Genomic DNA, 19570 nt, shown 5'->3' on the forward strand with positions numbered 1-19570 from the left:
ATACACCCCTGCTGCTGCCACTTTACCACCTAAAACTTTCTCAGCATGACAGAGATGACGTTTTAGGAATCCACAGAGTATGGAACAGAATCCTACTTCACAAATTACTTTTGCTTTTGGCAAGATATCATTTCACCAACCAGAGATGAAAAATATGGTTCCTAGACAACAGCACAGTAGTTACTCGAAAGAACATTTGCATAATTTTGTTTTTGAATTTGCATAAAAATGAAATGCAGACCAGCATGCAATTCTCGAAAGGCCTCTAATCATCTTCTTAGTAAATCTTTGCCAAGAATATTCTAAGTGTCCATAGCAAGCTTAATTTTTTGCTGGAACAGTGTTATTTATGAGTACTAAGCTATGAGGAAATTATACAGACACTTTGACATTCATCATTTGGTGACTGGATGTGAAATACTATCCAGTGTAGCTATCCAGCATTTATATTTGGTTAAGTTGCTTAATATGTTTGCATTCACAAATAGAAATCAAGTTATTCTATGTTTCACTAGTTATTAAGATATGCATAGCAATCGTTAGCTGTATGTAATTCAACAGTAATTGGGACAATTATTATTGAAACTAACCCAGTATTCATAGAACAATCCAATTTGACTTTTTAAAAAGGAAATAAAAGTAAAAATAACATAACATCATAACAGCTATATTGGTAGCTTTCCTTGTGATATAACTGCTGAAATTTTATTAAGGTATTCAATGTTTGATTAACCCAAATAGTGTCACATTTCAGGTGTGGGGATAAATAGAATAGTGATAAATAGGGTAGGGCTGATGAATCTAAACTTGTACATATTTCAAGGATGAAACTAAATTTAATGAAATCAATCTTTGTGTGCAAGGAATTGGGCATCATGGTCATAATGGGGAGAAGACATTGAAATTGAGTGAAATGTGGACCTGTTTAATCAGAGAATAGTAGAAAAATTTAGAGGGCTAAGATATCCAACTACCAAATTTCTAGGCAGGCATCACACCTGAGCAGTGCTAGGCAGGTAAACTGGATCTCTGGAGGTAAGGAAAAAAAAAAAAAAAGAAAGAAACATTACTTGGAGCATTTGCTGATTTGTAAGTACTGCCATGAAGGCCATTTCTGAGCTATCAATGTTATGTCATTGAACATGGGTAGTGAAAAATGATGCACAGAATCAACTCTTCCAAGCGGGTACGAGCCTGCTCCAAAACGCCTTTGCAAGAGTGACATTAGAACTCATCTTACCCCAGAGGCTGAGAGGTTCCTGGGTCCCTTAAGTTGGATCTGAAGGGAATTCATATCCTGGAGGAGATCTTAATGCTGCTTATAATATACCTAATTGTTTTGTTCAATATTCTAACACACCTGTCTTCCACATACATCATTAATGCAGCTGTACTGTAAAGATTTTGTGAGGTAAATGGTTTCATATATATCTGAAAAGTCCAGATTTGGAAAGAAATGCTTTCAAAACATTTTAAGTTCTAAGTGAAAGAGGTAAACTGAAGATGAACCAGTGGTATATGTTCAAAAAATATATGTTCAAGTCATATCACTCATTGGATAAAATTCTTTTATGGTTTCTGTTGCATTTAGAAGTCATATGATTTGATAACACTGACTCACAGGTTTTGTTTCTATCCTTTTGTATCTTTTATTTTGCAACACTGTAGTTGTCTATTTTAATTTCTCCCCAATGGGTAGAAGCTATGCTGTCCACTATACTTTGTGCCTAGTGCCTCGTGCAGTGCCTAGAACAAAATACATGTTCAATTCAATAAAGGTTTTAATATGTATTTCATTTGCTAATGATCTTACTGAAAAGTTAAGAAGGATTTAAAACTCTTCCTGTTTCTTCTGAAATTAATTAAATTCTAAAGTGTAACTATGATTTAAAGGAAGGTAAGTTGTAACGATTTATCACCATTTGTTGAAAAGGGTGAGAAACAGCCGGGCACTGTGGCTCAGGCCTGTAATTCCAGCACTTTGGGAGGCCGAGGTGGGTGGATCATGAGGTCAGGAGTTTGATACCAGCCTGACCAACATGGTGAAACTCCATCTCTACTAAAAATATAAAAATTAGCTGGGTTTGGTGGTGCACAACTGTAATCCCAGCTCCTTCAGAGGCTGGTGTAGGAGAATCGTTTAAACCTGGGAAGCAGAGGTTGCAGTGAGCAGAGATTGTGCCACTGCATTCCAGCGTGGCCTGGGTGACAGAGCAAGACTCCATCTCAAAAAACAAAAAAAAAGTGTGAGAAATATTATATAGGCAAGTTATATTTACAATTTTAAAGGTGTATTGTTACTATTTTACCAGAGAGCCTTGGAACTTAATGCCAAATATGTTTTAAGAGTGTGTGTTGTACTATTTTCTCTTTCACTGGTGGTTTTTGTTTCTGTTGCTATTGTCATTCTTTGTGGCATAGACTTTACTTCTTGTAAAATTTTAGTTATCATCTTCCTCCTCTATATATAAAGCAGTATTCTGTTAGGACAATAGTTTGGATAATAAAACTACATTTTCTATCTTAGATTATTGTTTCATTCATTAGATCACTTAATTACTCAGACTAACTTTAAATAATATTTCCCTAGTTTTGCTGAAAATATAGTAAAAATAAGAATGCATGAGATGCTATATTCACAAATTTTCAAAAATTCTAAACACATTCAGACTTCAGTAAGCAAAGTATGTGAGGCCAGCTCTGGGCTCATAGATGTGACAGGAATGAGGTGCTAGAGAATAGTTAAGACAGAAATGGATGCTGGAACTTAGAATCTTTCATTCAGATTTCTTTAAAGGAAGTTATTTTTGAAAAGCAAAATACATCACACTAAGAGTAATACTAAATAAGTCTAGCTTGATTTATAATAGTAAAGGCCAAGCATTGGAATAATTACTGCTAATTTTCCTGGGATAAGTTTATGTTTTGCCTTAAGGAAAATAAAAATAATTCACCTCTTGCTCATTTGAAGAACAACCATTTATTGTCTATGATGTGCAAGATATTATACCATGAACTGAAATGATAAACCAATAAAATTATTTAGATTTAGTCACAGCTTACAAGAAAGTCTTAATCAAGTAAGAACTAAACAAAATGATGTGATGTGTGGAAGATGCTGTAAGAGTGATGGCCATTCAATAATATGTTAGTGCAAATTATATAGATGTAATCATTCCACAATGCCTATGTACTTCAAAACCTCTTGCTATATATGGTGCATATGATAAATAATACAATTGCATTGCCAGTTTTAAAAATAAATAATTTAAAAACAAATTTGAAACTTATTATCTTAATTGGCTATTGACAGCTGACAGGGCTGGGTGAAGAAACATAGGTATTTGTGCTTGAACTTGAGCAATGTATAAACATTGCTCTCCCCCCAACGTTGCCTCCTCCCAGTTTTGTGCCCCTGAAAAACATTTATACATCAGTCAAGTTCAAGCAACTCAAAGGAAAAACAGTCCAGAAAAATTAAAGAATAACAAAAACATGAATTAAATAAGTGTGAGAATTATCATGAGTCACTACAAAAGAAGCAAGAATTGTGCATTGTCTATACCTGAAGGGTGTCATCTGCCACTTTAGACTTGGTGTTTATTTCCAGACAGTGGCTTCTAAAGTGACTGGTGTAATCAGAGCTGTGATTTAGAAAGATAATGGACAGCAAGGTGGGGGATAATTTCAGAGAAGTTTGGAGACTTAACAGAGTCAGTATGAGACCTGATGACGGTTCAGGCTCTAAGTGAAAAGAGTAATGATGAAGAGTGTAAAGAATGAAAAGATTTTTTGAAATACTATTAAATAAGGCTTTATAATTGACTAGATAAGAGGTAGTAATGGGGACAAATCAAGGATAGCTTTACAGTTTCTATCAGGAAAAGACAAAAATGTCAAAAAGTTGAGAGAACTAGAAGGCACTAGCCATGTAAAACTGGGAGGAATTTGGAAATTTGCAGGTCACTGGCAATCTGAGAAGTTTTGTTAAAAGGTACAAATGACCTCCCAAGCCATCATAGACACCATGCCTCTGTGACTCTCTTTACTGTGTTATTTCTGTCTATAATGCCAACTCCTCTTCACAGCTAAAATTACCTACCAGTCAAAGTCTAGCTTCAATGTTACTACTTAGGATGACAATCATGGTTTACTGAGAGACAACTGCTGTGGATGGAGGAATAATTCCAGGCTTTAAAATCAGACGAGCCTGGGATCTCATCCCAGCTCCTGCTACTTACCAGTCTTGTAACTTTAAGTCACCTCTCTGCTTCCACTGTTCCTTCTGCACATACTTCATACGAAATATGTAAGGCATAAGTTAGGTAATGCAGGTGACTGACTTATCATTGCATTACAGACTCATCTACCTTTTCATAGGACAAAGAGTAATTTCTGAAGACAGAGTTCTAAGAACTTTATAGTTATTAACTCACAAGGCCTCCTATGAAATGCAGAACACAGCTAATACACAAAGGCTGGCTTCAGATGCAAAAGTGGTACTTTTAGTATCTGTTTTAACTGAAGGAGTAAAAATATATATTTTCAGATTAAATCACTGTTTATTAGAAATCTTGCACTCTAACTTTAAATAGAGTCCAATGGTTAAATTTGATTCTGTTTGGATTCTATTGTGTTTCTTAACTTCTAAATGGTACAGATATCCTTTACAGCCTTTCAAATTATAGTTTTAAATCACCCAAATTATTGAGAACACTGAGTTCTAGATTAATTATATTTTTTTCTATCCTAATTGAAGCAACCCTGTTTTTATTTTTTATTTAAATAAACATTTTATTGATGGTTCACTTTTGGAACTCTGTTTTGTTACTAAGGTAATTTAATGAGTATCTTACAAAAGTTTCCCACTTTTCTTTTTATAGTGTGGAGGCAATAAGACCACCATAAAGCCAGAACAAAAATACTTCTTTTTTGGAAGTATTTTATGGGTCTGTTATTACAGTTTTGCTGTCACACTGGGATGTGAAAAATAAAGTATTCCACATCAAGTCCCTCGGTGAGTACAACTGGTTTCCTTTGCAAATAATAAATTCCAAAGAAAATATTTGAACTTTATTTGCCCCTCATGCCTTGGCCCTGATTTGTGCCTATTGGGAAAAAAAGAACAAAACAAAAGGAAAAGCCTTCATTCCAAACAGATCAATGTCATCTCTGACTCCTGCCTTCCAGTTGAAGCATTCATTGTGGAATCCTTGGCAGGTAGCATAATGCCTGGCACATAGTAGATTTAGATAATATTTATAAATAGATGTATGAATGAATAAAAGCATTAATGAACATTCACATATTTGCATGTTCTTAACTAAACATCTTCACTGGAGAATAAACAGCCATGATCTACCCTTCTTAGGCCATATTTCTATGAAACAAAATAGTTTTTAAAATAAAAAATCAAGCCAGACACAGTGGCTCATACCTGTAATCCCAGCTTCTGGGGAGGCTGAGGTGAAAGGCTTGCTTGAGCCCAGGAATTTGAGACTGTAGTCACCTATGATCATGCCACTGCACTCCAGCCTGGGTGTCACAGTGAGAATCCATGTCTAAAAAATATATCAATAAATAACATTTACCATCATAAAATGAATACACTTAAATTATTTTTACATTGGAATATTTATTAAGCGATAAAAAGTCATGTTGTGGAATAGCATTTAATGGCCTCGTAAAATGTACACATCAGATTTCTAGGCTTAAAAACATGACAAACAACCATTTTATAAGTATCTAAGGACTATAACTGGAAAGGCACTATAGGTAACAAAATTATGAGCAATTTTAGTTTTAAGAAATAAATTGCATATTCTAAATGCTTTATAATAAACAGGAATCATTACTGTATTCATTCACTCATTTGACATATTATTGAGCAGCTACGGTATACAGCAACTCCATAGAGAGCAACTAAGCACTCGTATAGAGATTCTTCAGTATACCCAATAAACTGGATCCTTGAATTTATCATTTAAAAGTTTTAAATGGTCAGATACTATTGTATCCCTGCCATATTTAGAAATATTTTACACACATGCAAACAAAACATGTATAAACTTAAAATACCAGTGTTGAAATGTTGGCAGAAAAATAGTGAAAAATTGCTAGTGAAATGAAACTTGGTACTCTGTCCTTGGAAAAAATATAATAATATATTTGGAGAGTCATAAACATATGTGTAATTTATGGTTCATTTATCTAACTGCAAAGATGCCATGAGCAATGATTTAAATGAAGAAACACTGAGTGCATTAAGATATTTATTGTGTTTCAAATTGAGAAAATACTTTATAAAAAGCAAATTGTAGGCCAGGCACTGTGGCTCATGCCTGTAATCCCAGCACTTTGGGAGGCCAAGGCAGGCGGATAGCGAGGTCACGAGATCGAGACCATCCTGGCTAACAACATGAAACCACGTCTCTACTAAAAATACAAAAAATTAGCCGAGTGTGGTGGTGGGCGCCTGTAGTCCCAGCTACTCAGGAGACTGAGGCAGGAGAATGGCGTGAACCTGGGAGGCGGAGCTTGCCGTGAGCCAAGATCACACCACTGCATTCCAGCCTGGGCGACAGAGTGAGACTCTGAGACTCTGTCTCAAAAAAAAAAGGGGGGGGGAATTTATATACATACTTAAAGAAACTTTGAAAAACACTTAAAAGTAGAAAGAAGGAAACAATGTTGTCACTAGTAATACCTCCCAAAGACCACATTTAAAATATTAATTCAAGTTAAATGCAGTGACATTACAGAGTGCAACATTGTTTATAATTTGTATATTTCAATAATCCATTTTACCTCCACTTGCAATAAGAGGCTTGCTATCTGTATCAGCGGTCCCCAATCTTTTTGGCAACAGGGACTGGTTTTGTGGAAGACAATTTTTCCACAGACCAGGGGTGGGTTGGGGGATGGTTTGGGGATGATTCAAGCACATTACATTTATTGTACACTTTATTTATATTATTATTACATTGTAATATATAATGAATTAATTATACAACTCAACACAGAATCAGTGGGAGCCCTGAGCTTGTTTTCCTACAACTAGATGGTCCCTTCTGGTGGTGATGGAAGGTAGTGACAGATCATCAGGCATTAGATTCTCATAGGGAGCATGCAAACTAGATCCCTTGCATGCACAGTTCCCAATAGGATTCAAGCTCCTAAGAGAAACTAATGCCTCCACTGATCTGACAGGAGGTGGAGCTCAGGCAGTAAGGTGGCTGTCAGTACAGCTGAAACTTCACTTGCTTGCCTGCTGCTCACCTCTTGCTATGTGGCCGTGTTCCTAACAGGCAACAAACCAGTGCTGGATCATGGTGGTCTGGGGATTGGAGACCACTGATCTGTATAACAAATAATTTGTCATGCATTTCCTCTACCTGAAATGTTTTAATTTCTTAAAGTGCAATCAAGGTGAGGCTAAAACATACCCACTCTCTAATGTCACTTATAACCAGCCCCTTACCCACAACTGACTCCCAAATACACTTAACTAACACTCATTCTCCAATACTTTCAGGCATGCCCTCTCATGAGGATGTCTCTTGGACTCTTGGTCTTCATTCATTTTCCCTTATCTATTATCTCCATCCATTTGTTGAATGCTAACTCCTCTTTAAGGAAGTAGCTAAAATGCCAGTTCATTGGTAAAGCTTTTAAAAGTTCTGAGAGTAAGGTTCAATTTTTCTTTTTTATACTTTTTACTTGCACTTGCTGCATTTCTTTTGTTTTTATGGTTAGTCCTGTATGTATTATTCTCTCCATTTAGGCTATACATCTTTCAATGTAGGGTTTGTGTTTCTAATGTCATATTCCTCAAAAAAAAAAAAAAAAAAAAAAAAAAAAAACAAGCACATGTTATTCCTCCTGAGAACGTGATATTTATTAAATTAATTCCATTCAATATTGGTGCAAGTCTCTGTAAACACCCTTCCCCCAGGAACAGTAGAGCTCAAGAGTTGATGTGGGAATATCTGATTTCATACAGTTTGAGCTGTGCTACAAAATATGTTTTTTTTAAATTGCGTACTCAAAGTCCAAACCATATTTTGTTTTAATAAAGTATAACTTTATGATATAATCATTTCTGTAAATTTTTATAGATAATATAAGACTTGTAATCTGCAGTTTTAATTTCATATTTAACAAGCATTACTTTAAATATGGTATTTCTAGATTTTCTTTGTCCAACTTCATGCTCACTTTGGGTGAGCTCATTCTATCCTATGACTTAAATACCATCTGTGAATGAATATTTCTAGTTTTGGTAGGGCTAGACTTCCAGACTAACATATACACTAAGTGACATAGCCTCAGAGAAATCAAATGAGCATTTAAACTGTTGCCCAAAAATTCAGATCTTAAATTCAGATCTTACCAACTCCTTTATCAGGGTCAGAAGATGGCTCATGTAGTCATGATGAAATTGTCTGAATACAGGCTTTTGATATTTTCTGTCACTTGTTCTGACCCTTTTACTATTGCCACTGTTGATGCACCTACTAATGTTGTGAAGAAGTATAATATCTTCCACTTCTCCCCAAACGACTCATGAGCATCTCATAGCTGCTATGTTATTGGCACCCAATAAAGTTATCCAGGGCACTGTGATCCTACTGTACCTTCTATAAAATGTGCTGCTTCTGCTTCCTGCCTGTTACCTGTGCCACTATGTTGGCAGCTAGCATCACTGAAGTCATAAGTCCTACGTTTATTGTTCAGAATTGAATTTTATCTCAAGGTGGGTTTCAAATTATTATTTCAAACCCCATTAAATTACGCTTTCAGGACAGGCATGGTGGCTCACGCCTGTAATCCCAGCACTTTAGGAGGCCGAGTTGGGCAGATCATGAGGTCAGGAGATCGAGACCATCCTGGCTAACATGGTGAAACCTCATGTCTACTAAAAAATACAAAAAATTAGCCGGGCGTGGTGGTGGGCACCTGTAGTTCCAGCTACTTGGGAGGCTGAGGCAGGAGAATGGCGTGAACCCAGGAGGCGGAGCTGGCAATGAGCTGAGATCGCACCACTACACTCCAGCCTGGGTGACAGAGCGAGACTCCATCTCAAAAAAAAAAAAAAAAAAAAAAAAAAAAAAAAAAAAAAGCCTTCATTCAGTCTGCATAGTATTTTAATAATTTTATTTAATAATATCACATACTGACATTCTTTTTAAAGATTATCATAAATAATGTAAGCTAAGCTTCTTTTTACCTAGATTAGATAATTATGTTATCTAATTTGAATCTTTTCAGTCAAAACTAGTATTAACTGAATTAAATATTTGATCTGATTAATAGCACTTTTTTTTTTTTTTTTTTTTTTTTGAGAGAGGGCCTCACTCTGTCACCCAGGCTGGAGTGCAGTGATATGATCTTGGCTCACTGCAGCCTGGACCTCCCAGGCTCAAGAGATTCTTCCATCTCTGTCTTCCCAGTAGCTGGGACTGCAGGCCTGTGCCACCATGCCCAGAAGCTCAAGGCATTCACCTATTTTGGCCTCCCAAATTACTAGGATTACAGGTGTGAGCCACAATGCCCAGCCACTTGTTTCTTTTAAAATGTACATTTTGACTGTGTGACAAAAGATTTTTGTTTATCTAATCAAAATCTTATGTATTAAATTCCTTTTATAATGCCATCTGATTAGGAATTATTCCCTCATTTTAGGCTTTGTAACATATGTAATACGACTTAAAAAAAAATCTATCATGCATTTTTAGGTTTGTTGACTGACTACCTACGCTTTAATTTACTTTCTCCCTAATGCCCCCTGAAATGACAGAGAAAGCAATCATAGAAAAATAGGAAAAGATGCCTTCAGAGGGCAAGGATTATTAAAGAATTTTTTAAGATATTAAGCAGATGGGATTTAATTAGAAAAGAAACCCCACAGAGGTGAGCAACTGACAACTCAATAGGGATTTCTGAAAAAAGAGTTTTCCAAGTAGAACACCAGAAAACTCCCCAGGATCAGAAAAAATCTGGCTTGGGAGGCAGAGCAGTCCCTGGGGCAATTGACAAAGTAATTAATTAAAGTGCTACAGAACTGCTGTGATGGGATACAGGTCTCAGGCACAAGCTAGCAAGCTCTAAATTAAGTGGAGAACCTGCCTTAGGGCACTCCCAAGGTAAGTTTGGTGGCAGGAAGAGAAGTAGGGCAGTGCCCTCCTCAACTTTCAATGACAAAGTATACATTGAGACCCCTCGAAAGGATCACTGAGACAGAATGAACAGTCTCTACATAAAACAAACATTCTGATAGAAAACGTGGTAAATATATTTAGAAACTTGGATGAGAAAACACATTACAATCTTAATACAAATTCCAGAAGTCATGAGGAAAAAGTGGCATATTTGACCACATAATTATTGATATGGTTTGGCTGTGTCCCCACCCAAATCTCATCTTGAATTGTAGCTCCCATAATTCCCACGTGTTGTGGGAGGGACCTGGTGCGAGATCAATGAACTATGGGGGCGGCTTCCACCATACTGTTCTTATAGTAGTAAGTCTCACAAGATCTGACGGTTTTATAAGGAGAAACCCCTTTAGCTTGGTTCTCATTCTCTCTCTTGCCTGCTGTCATGTAAGAGATGTCTTTTGCCTTCTGCCATGATTGTGAGGCCTCCCCAGCCACATGGAACTGTGAGTCTATTAAATGTCTTTTTCTTTATAATTTACCCAGTCTTAGGTACGTCTTTATCAGCAGCATGAAAATGGACTAATACAACAATCTTTACCTTCATATTGAACACATGTATTATAAAAAAGGTAAGACACATGAAAGCATGAGGAAATACATATATTACACGTAACACACAAAAATACGATCATCCTAATATATAAAAACAGCTCTAAATCAGTGAGAAAAAGACAATCCAATAGAAAAATGTCATACGAGCAAGTTAACTGACAAACTTTAAATTCACATAGGTATTTTCAAAATCACCCATGATAAAAGTAATGCAAGTAAAAATAATGCATTGCCTTGTCAAACTTAAAAAATATATATTTAAAATATACAGTGTCAGAAAAGTTGCGAGGAAAGTAACACTCTCATTTACTCTTGAGTGTAAGCTGATTTAAACTTTTTGGAGAACAATTTGACAGGATTTACCAAAATTTAGCATTGTGAGTAAAAGTTTAATAAAACCCATTCACTTCTGCAGGAAGAGTGCACCTTGCGTTCAGTTAAATCTATAGCTCTCTTTCATTGGAAATGCTATAAAGGTAAAACATCAGGAGTGTTTTCAAGCCAATTTGCTCATTGTAAAAATAGTTCTCATTGATGAAATGTCTCTAGATTGGTAGAACTATAGATAGTGAGAAGCCATCTGCATGTTGTAACTCTCCTTGAAGGAAAACATCTGACTCTCATCCTGGCAAACTGGGTTTCCTATCTTAGATCCTTATAAGGAATAGGATACTAAGTGATATGGTTTGGCTGTGTCCCCACCCAAAATCTCATCTTGATTGTAATCCCCATAATCCCCACATGTCAAAGAGAGACCAGGTGGAGGTATCTCATGTTGATCTCATGATGGTGAGTTCTCACAAGATCTGATTTCTTTGTTTTTGTTTGTTTTGTTTTGTTTTTTTCTTTTGCAATCTCACTGTCACCCAGGCTGGAGTGCAGTGGCCCGATCTTGGCTCACTGCAACATCCGCCTCCCGGGTTCAAGTGATTCTCCTGCCTCAGTCTCCTGAGTAGGTGGGACTACAGGCACACGTCACCATGCCCAGCTAATTTTTGTATTTTTAGTAGAGATGGGGTTTCACCATGTTGGCCAGGCTGGTCTTGAACTCCTGACCTAGTGATCTGCCCGCCTCGGCCTTCCAAAGTACTGGGATTACAGGCATGAGCCACCGCACCGGGCTGATATCTGATGGTTTTTACGTGTGTGCTACTTCCTCCTGCATTATCTTCTTTGTGCTGCTTTGTGAAGAAGGTACCTTGTTTCTTTTTTCCCTTCTGCCATAATTGTAAGTTTTCTGAGGCCTCTCCAGCCATGCTGAACTGTGAGTCAATTAACCCTCTTTTGGTTATAAATTACCCAGTCTGTGGCAGTTCTTTATATTACTGTGAAAACGGACTAATACACTAAGTGTGACCCATAGTAATCTTGTAAGTCTGAAAGTTTAGAGAGGCCTATTCACATGGAACAATTAATCTAAAGTTCTGCTCAGGAAAATAATTAACAGTGTGAAGAGAAAATATATGGAGTGTGGGAAAAAGTATTTTGCAAGCCATACATCTGATGAAACGATAATATGCAAAATATGTCAGAGCTCAAACAACTCAACAGCAAGAAAACAAAAAACCCAAACAAAAAATGGGCAAGAGACCTGAATAGACACTTCTCAAAAGAAGACATACAAATGGCCAGCAGATAGACGAAAAAATGTTCAACATCGCCAGTCATTACGGGAATGCAAGTTAAAATCACAATGACATATCATCTGACACCTTTAAGGGTAAGTATTATCAAAAAGACAAAAGATAACAAGTGTTGGTGAGAATGTGGAGGAAAGGAGTCCCTTGTACACTGTTCATGGGAATGTAAATTAGTACAGCCTTTATGGAAAACTGTATGAAGTTTCAAAAAAAAACAAAAACTAACTAAAAATGAAATGACTGTATTATTCAGCAATCCCACTTCTGGTTTTTTACATAGTACATTTGAAATCAGATTGTCAAAGAAATGTCTGCACTCCCATGTTCATCACAACACTATTTACAATAGCACATGAACCAGCCAATAGCCAAGGAGTGTTCATCGACAAGTGAATATATAAAGAAAAGGCATATATATATATATATACACAATGGAATACTATGCAGCCTTAAAAGAAGAAAATTCCACAACTTGTGGCAACATAGCTACAATTAGAAAATATTATGCTAAGTGAAATAAGCCAGGTACAGAAAGACAAATACTCATGTTTTCACATATAGATGGAATGTAAAACAATCAAACTCATAGAAGCAGGGAGTAGAATGGTGGTTATAGGGTGAGGGAATGAGGAGATGATAGTCAAAAAGTACAAAATTTCAATCAGACAGAAGAAAAACTGTTTTTAGTTCTATTACACAACATGGTAAAAACACAGTTAATAATAGAATGTTGTACATTTCAAAATTGCTAAGAAGGTAAATTTCTTTTTTTTTTTTTTTTTTTTAAGACAGAGTCTCACTGTGTTTCCCAAGCTAGAGTGCAGTGGCGTGATCTCAGCTCACTGCAAGCTCCACCTCCCGAGTTCACGCCATTCTCTGGCCTCAGTCTCCTGAGTAGCTGAGACTACAAGTGCCCGCTACCACACCAGGCTAATTTTTTTTTGTATTTTTAGTAGAGATGGGATTTCACTGTGTTAGCCAGGATGGTCTCGATCTCTTAACCTCGTGATCTGCCTACCTCAGTCTCCCAAAGTGCTGGGATTACAGACGTGAGCCACCACGTCTGGCCTAAATATTTTCATTACCACAAAAAATTTTAGGTATTCAACATGATTACTATGTTAACTAGCTTGATTTAATTATTCCATGTTGTTTTCATGAAGCATAACATGACTTTGTACCTCATAAATTGATGTAATTATAAATTGTCAATTTATAATAAAAAAGACCTCTGGTGGGCACTGGAACTTGCGTAAGTCACTTAAATTTGTTTAACATAAATAAAAATACCAACATACACATAGTAATATATTCTTATTATAAATATAAAGGTATTATAAACATCCAGAAACAGCAGAGCTGATAATTATATTTTTATTACCTATGCCATGTAATATTTTCTACGCTCTAAATAGAATGAGGTAGACTTGTTTTACCAAAATGGGAAGAGTCCCATGTTATACTGTTGATTGAAAAGAATACCCTGCAAAACAATATGCATTACTTTTGATATGTGTATATATTTTTCATTCTCTTTTAGGACCTAGGAAGTTCTGAGCACTGACTGGTTTGACTGGTCCCCTAACCACATTTTTCATCTATGAATTTCAATCTTTCAGGAAACTAGACCTTGCTCTTCTACTCCTACCTCATGTGTCTGTCTTTCTATAAATGACTTAACTAATATAATCTTGGAGAAACTCTACTGATGATATGTATTCTGTCACTCACAAATGAATCTCTCAGTCAGCTGTGGCTACACATTATGACAGTTAGCGAGCTTTTAAAAAAATACCAATACTAATGTCAGCAAGATAGTTAGATAGGAGGTCTCCAACCCTCATCCCCCTACAGAATCAATGATTTGGTAACCATCCAAAGACAAAAATGCCTTTCTGGGAGCTTTGCACTCCAGGTAAATGGTTATCTCTGGTATAAAGAATGGAAAACAAAACTATTAAATACAATTACAATTTGTTGGAGATAAGCAATATAAAAAGTATAAATTATTGACATTGAAAAATCAAAATGTAGGGGAGAGTGGAGTTAAAGTGTAGTTTTCTCAGTTGTCTTTCTTTGCAATCACACAACTTTTTCCAGTCTAAAATAACTTATAATTATAGAATGTTTTTGTGAGCCTTATGGTATCCACAAGACAAAAATCTACAATACACTAAACATAAAAAAGCAAAGAATCAAAACATACTACTAGAGGAAATCACTTAACCACAGAGGAAGACTATATGAGAGGAAGACTATATGAGAGGAAAATCCACAGAGGAAGACTGTATGAGAGAAAAAAAAAAAAAGTAACTAGAAGACAGGTAACAAAATCACATTAGTAAACCCTCACCTACCAACAATGACCTTGACTGTAAAAGGATTGAATTATCTAATTAAAAGACATAGAGTGGAAAAAATGAATTTTAAAAAGTCCCAACTCTATGCTGACTGCAGGAAACTCATTTCATATGAAAAGATATGTATATGCTAAAAGTGAAGGGATGGAAAAATTATTCTATGCAAATGCAAACCAAAACAGAGCAGGAGTAGTTGTACTTGTATCAGATAAGATAGACTTTAAGCAAAAACTGCCAAAAGGGATAATGAAGGCCATTACATAATAATAAAGGGATCAATACAGCAAAAGGATGTAACAATTATAAATATATGTATAACCAACATCAGAGCACCTAAATCTATGAAGCAAATATTAATAGACTTAAAGGAAGAGATAGACTACAATACAATAACAGATGAGGACTTCAACACCACAACTTCAGCAATGGAAAGATCATCTAGACAAAAAAAAAAAAAAATCAAGAATGAAACATCAGGGTAAAACTTCACTCTAGAATAAAGGGATGTGAAAGTTATTTACAAGACCTTCTATCCAACAGCTTCAGAATATACATTCTTCTTAACTACCCATGGAACATTCTGCAGAATAGATTGTACATTAGGCCACAAATCAAGTCTTAGCAAATTAAAAAAGATAAAGCTATAAAATATGTGTTCTGAACATAATGGAATTAAACTAGAAATCAGTAAGTGGGAATACTTTGTAAACTAAAATATATGGAATTAAATTATACACTCCAGAAAATGCAAAGGATCAATGATGGCATTTAAAAGAAAATATATAAATGTATTGAGACAAATGAAAATAGAAACATAGCATACTCAAACCTATGATATAGCAAAAGCAGTGCTAACGGGAAAGTTTATAGCATCAACAAATGAGAAATATCTCAAATAAACTACCCAACATTACACCTCAAGACATTGGAAAAATGCCCAAAATTAGTAGAAGAAAATTAGTAATCATAGATTATAGTAGAAATAAAGAAAATAGAGACTGTAATGGTACAAAAGAGCAATCAAATGAAGACTTAGGTTTTTAAAAATATTAACATAATTGACAAACCTTTAACTAAACTACGAAAAAAAGAGATGACCCAAATAAATTCAGATGAACAAGAAGACATTGCAACTGTAACTACAAAAACACAAAAGATCACTAGAGACTATTATGAACACTTACCTGTATGCCAAAAAATTAGGAAACTTAAAAGAAATTGGTAAATTCCTGGACACATATAACCTACCATGATTGAATGAAGAAAAAATAGAACACCCACTCAAACAGACCAATAATAAGTAAAAAGAATAAGTAATAAAAAGTCTCCCATCAAAGAAAAGCCCAGTACCTGATGGCTACATTGCAAAATTCTAAAAAACATTTAAAGAACTAATGTCAATTCTTCTCAAGCTATTCAGAAGGAAGGAAGGAGGAAGGGAGGGAGGGAGGGAGGGAGGGAGGGAGGGAGGGAGGGAAGGAAGGAAGGAAGGAAGGAAGGAAGGAAGGAAGGAAGGAAGGAAGGAAGGAAGGAAGGAAGGAAGGAAACAAAAATGAATTGAAGTGAATTCTTCCAAACTCATTCTATGAGGCCCGCACTACTCCAACACCAAAACCAGACAAGGACACAAACGAAAAATGAAAGCTATAGGCCAATATCCCTAATGAACATAGATGCAAAAATCCTCAATAAAATACTAGCAACTTGAATCTAACAGCATATCAAAAAGATTATTCACCATGAGGTTCAAGGATGGTTCAATACACAAAATTTATAAACATGATATATCACATTAACAGAATGAAGAACAAAGCCAGATGATTATACCAACAGACACAGTAAAAACATTCCATAAACTTCTATATCCCTTTGTGATAAAAACTCTAAACAAATTAGTTGTAGAAGGAACATACCTCTATACAATAAAGGCCATACATAACAAACCCATACCTAACATACTGAATGGGGAAAAGTTGAAAGTTTTTTCTCTAAAATCTGCAACTACACAAGGATGCGCACTTTGACCACTTCTATTCACTATAGTACTGGAAGTCCTAGCTACAGCAGTTACAGCAGAGAAAGCAATAAAGGACATCCAAACAGGAAAGGGGAAAGTCAAATTTTATGTTTGCAGATAATGTGATATTATATCTAGAAAACCCTACAGATACACCAAAACATGTTAGAACTAATAAGTCCAGTCAAGTTGCAGCATACAAAATCAACATACAAACATTTATGCCATTTCTATATGCCAACAGCAAACTCTGAAAATGAAATCAAGAAAGAAATTCCATTTACAATGACTACAAAAAAAAAATGCTTAGGAGTAGATTTAACCAAGGAAGTTAAATAATCTCCACACTAAAAACTGAAACATTGATAAAAGAAATTGAGAACACTAATAAGTGAAAATATATCCTTTATTTACCTATTGAAAGAATTAATATTCACAACATGTCCATACTACCCAACGTAGTCTACAGATTCAATGTAATCTCTATCAAAATACCAATGACATTCTTCACAGAAATAGAAAAAAAATCCACAATTTTTTATGGAACCACTAAAGACCCAGATAGTCAAAACAGTCTTGATCAAAAAAGAACAAAGCTAGAGGCATTACACTCACTACTTGACTTAAAAGTATACTACAAAGCAGTAGTAACCCAAGCAGCAAGGTATTGTCATAAAGACAGACATACTGACCAATGGAACAGAACAGGGAAACTGGAAATAAATCCACTCATTTACAACAAACTAACTTTCAACAAAGGCACCGAGAACACAGAATGGGGAAAGGGCAGTCTCTTTCATAAATGTGATGGGAAAACTGAATGTCCACATGCCAAGAATGAAACTAGACATCTCTCTCTACTTACAAAAATTGACTCAAGATAGATTAAAGATTACATGTAGACCTGAATCTATGAAAGAAACAGACTAGAAGAAAACAGGAGAAATGCTTCATGACATTGGTGTGAGCAAGAGTTTTTTTTTGTTTTTTGTTTTTTGTTTTTTTTTTTTATAAGACCTCAAAAGTATAGGCAACAAAAGTAAAAATAGTCAAATGGGATTTATATCAAACTAGATAGTGTCTGGACAATAAAAATAAGAACCTATAGAAAGGGAGAAAATATTCACAAACTATGCATCTGACAGACAGCTACTAACCAGAATATATCAGAAGCATCAACAACTCAATAACAAAAGAACAAATAATCTAAAGAATGGGCAGACGATCTGAATAGACATTTATAAAAAATAAAACATATGAATAGCCAACAGGTATATTTGAAAATGCTCAACATCACTAATCAGAAATATGCAAATCACAACCACAGTGAGATACCATGTCACCCCAGTTAGAATGGCTATTATCAATAAGACAAAAAATAACAATTGCTGGTGAGGATGTGGACAAAGGGGAACTTTTATACACTGCTGATCACTATGTAAATTATTACATCCATTATAGACAACAGTATGGAGTTTCCTTAAAAAATTAAAAATAGAACTACCACATGATCCAACAATCCCACTACTGGGGATACATCTAAAGAAATAAGATCAGCATGTCAAAGATATATCTGCACTCTCATATTTACTGTAGAACTCTTCACTATTAGCCAAGATATAAAATCATTCTAAATGTCCATCCATAGATGAACAAAAAAAGTGACATATATACACAATGCAATACCTTGCATATACAGTGCATATATATGCAAGGAATATATACACATTCAGCCACATAAAATAAAATCCTGTCATTTGAGACAACATGGATGAACCTAGAGCACTTTATGTTAAGTAAAGTCAAGCCAAGCACAGAAGGATGATCTCACTCATATGTAGAATCTAAAAAAAAAGTTGGTATCACAGCAGTAGAAGGTGAATAGTGGTTACTAGAGGCTGTGGATGGGAAAAAGAAGGAGGAAATGGGGACAGGTTGGTCAATAGGTAAAATGTTACAGTTAGGGAAAAGAAAAATTCTGGTACTCTATTGCACAGTAGGGTGACTATAGTTAACAATAATGTATATTTCAAAATAGCTAGAAAAGAGAAGTTTGGGTCTTTCATTACAAAGAGATGACAACTCTTTGAAGTGATGGATATTTCAATTACCTCGATTTGATCATCACAGAATGTATAGATGTAACATTTCACTGTACCCCATAAATATGTACCATTATTATGTCTACCAACATCTACCAAAACAGTCAATAATAAATAGAAAGCCTTCATACAACAATAAAAAATAAGGATATTAAATCAGTAGTAGAAAACTTCCCAAAAAAGAAAAGCCCAGGACCAGACAGCTTTATGGACAAATTCTACTAAACATTCCAAGAATAATTAATACCAATACTTCTTAAACTCTTCCAAAAAATAGAAGAGGAGGAAACACTTCCAAGTTCATTTTGTGAGACCAGCATAGGCCAGAAAGAGAGCCACACAAATATGTCCAACATGTTTTAGAGCATATTTTTGGCGAAGGTGCAAAAGCAAGTCAATGGAGGAAAGACAGCCTTTTCAACAAATGATATTGAAGGAAGCCACAATATCCACAAGCCACAAAAATAAACCCTGACTTAAACTTCACACCACATACTCACATTACATCAAAGTGAACCATAAAAATCATAAAACTGTTGGAAGAAAAAGAGGAATAACTCTAGGACCTAGGAATAAGCAAAGAGTTACTAGACTTGATACAAAAACATGATCTTTAAAACGAAAATCTGATAAACAACTTCATCAAAATTAAAAACTTTCACTCTACATATGACCCTTT

At 35.3% G+C, this 19570-nt stretch overlaps 1 long non-coding RNA gene across 7 annotated transcripts in view; it reads right to left on the reverse strand.

Moving 5' to 3' along the window:
* LOC135970192 (uncharacterized) overlaps positions 1-19570 on the reverse strand; it is a 631278-nt gene that overhangs the window by 507338 nt on the left and 104370 nt on the right. For all 7 annotated transcript variants that reach the window (XR_012432622.1, XR_010585760.1, XR_012432623.1 and 4 more), the window contains one exon: positions 5438-5561. This is a non-coding gene — a long non-coding RNA (uncharacterized lncRNA). The remainder of the gene's footprint in view (positions 1-5437; positions 5562-19570) is intronic.

The sequence above is a fragment of the Macaca fascicularis genome, chromosome 3 (genome assembly GCF_037993035.2).
Source record: "Macaca fascicularis isolate 582-1 chromosome 3, T2T-MFA8v1.1".
Classification (NCBI taxonomy): domain Eukaryota; kingdom Metazoa; phylum Chordata; class Mammalia; order Primates; family Cercopithecidae; genus Macaca; species Macaca fascicularis.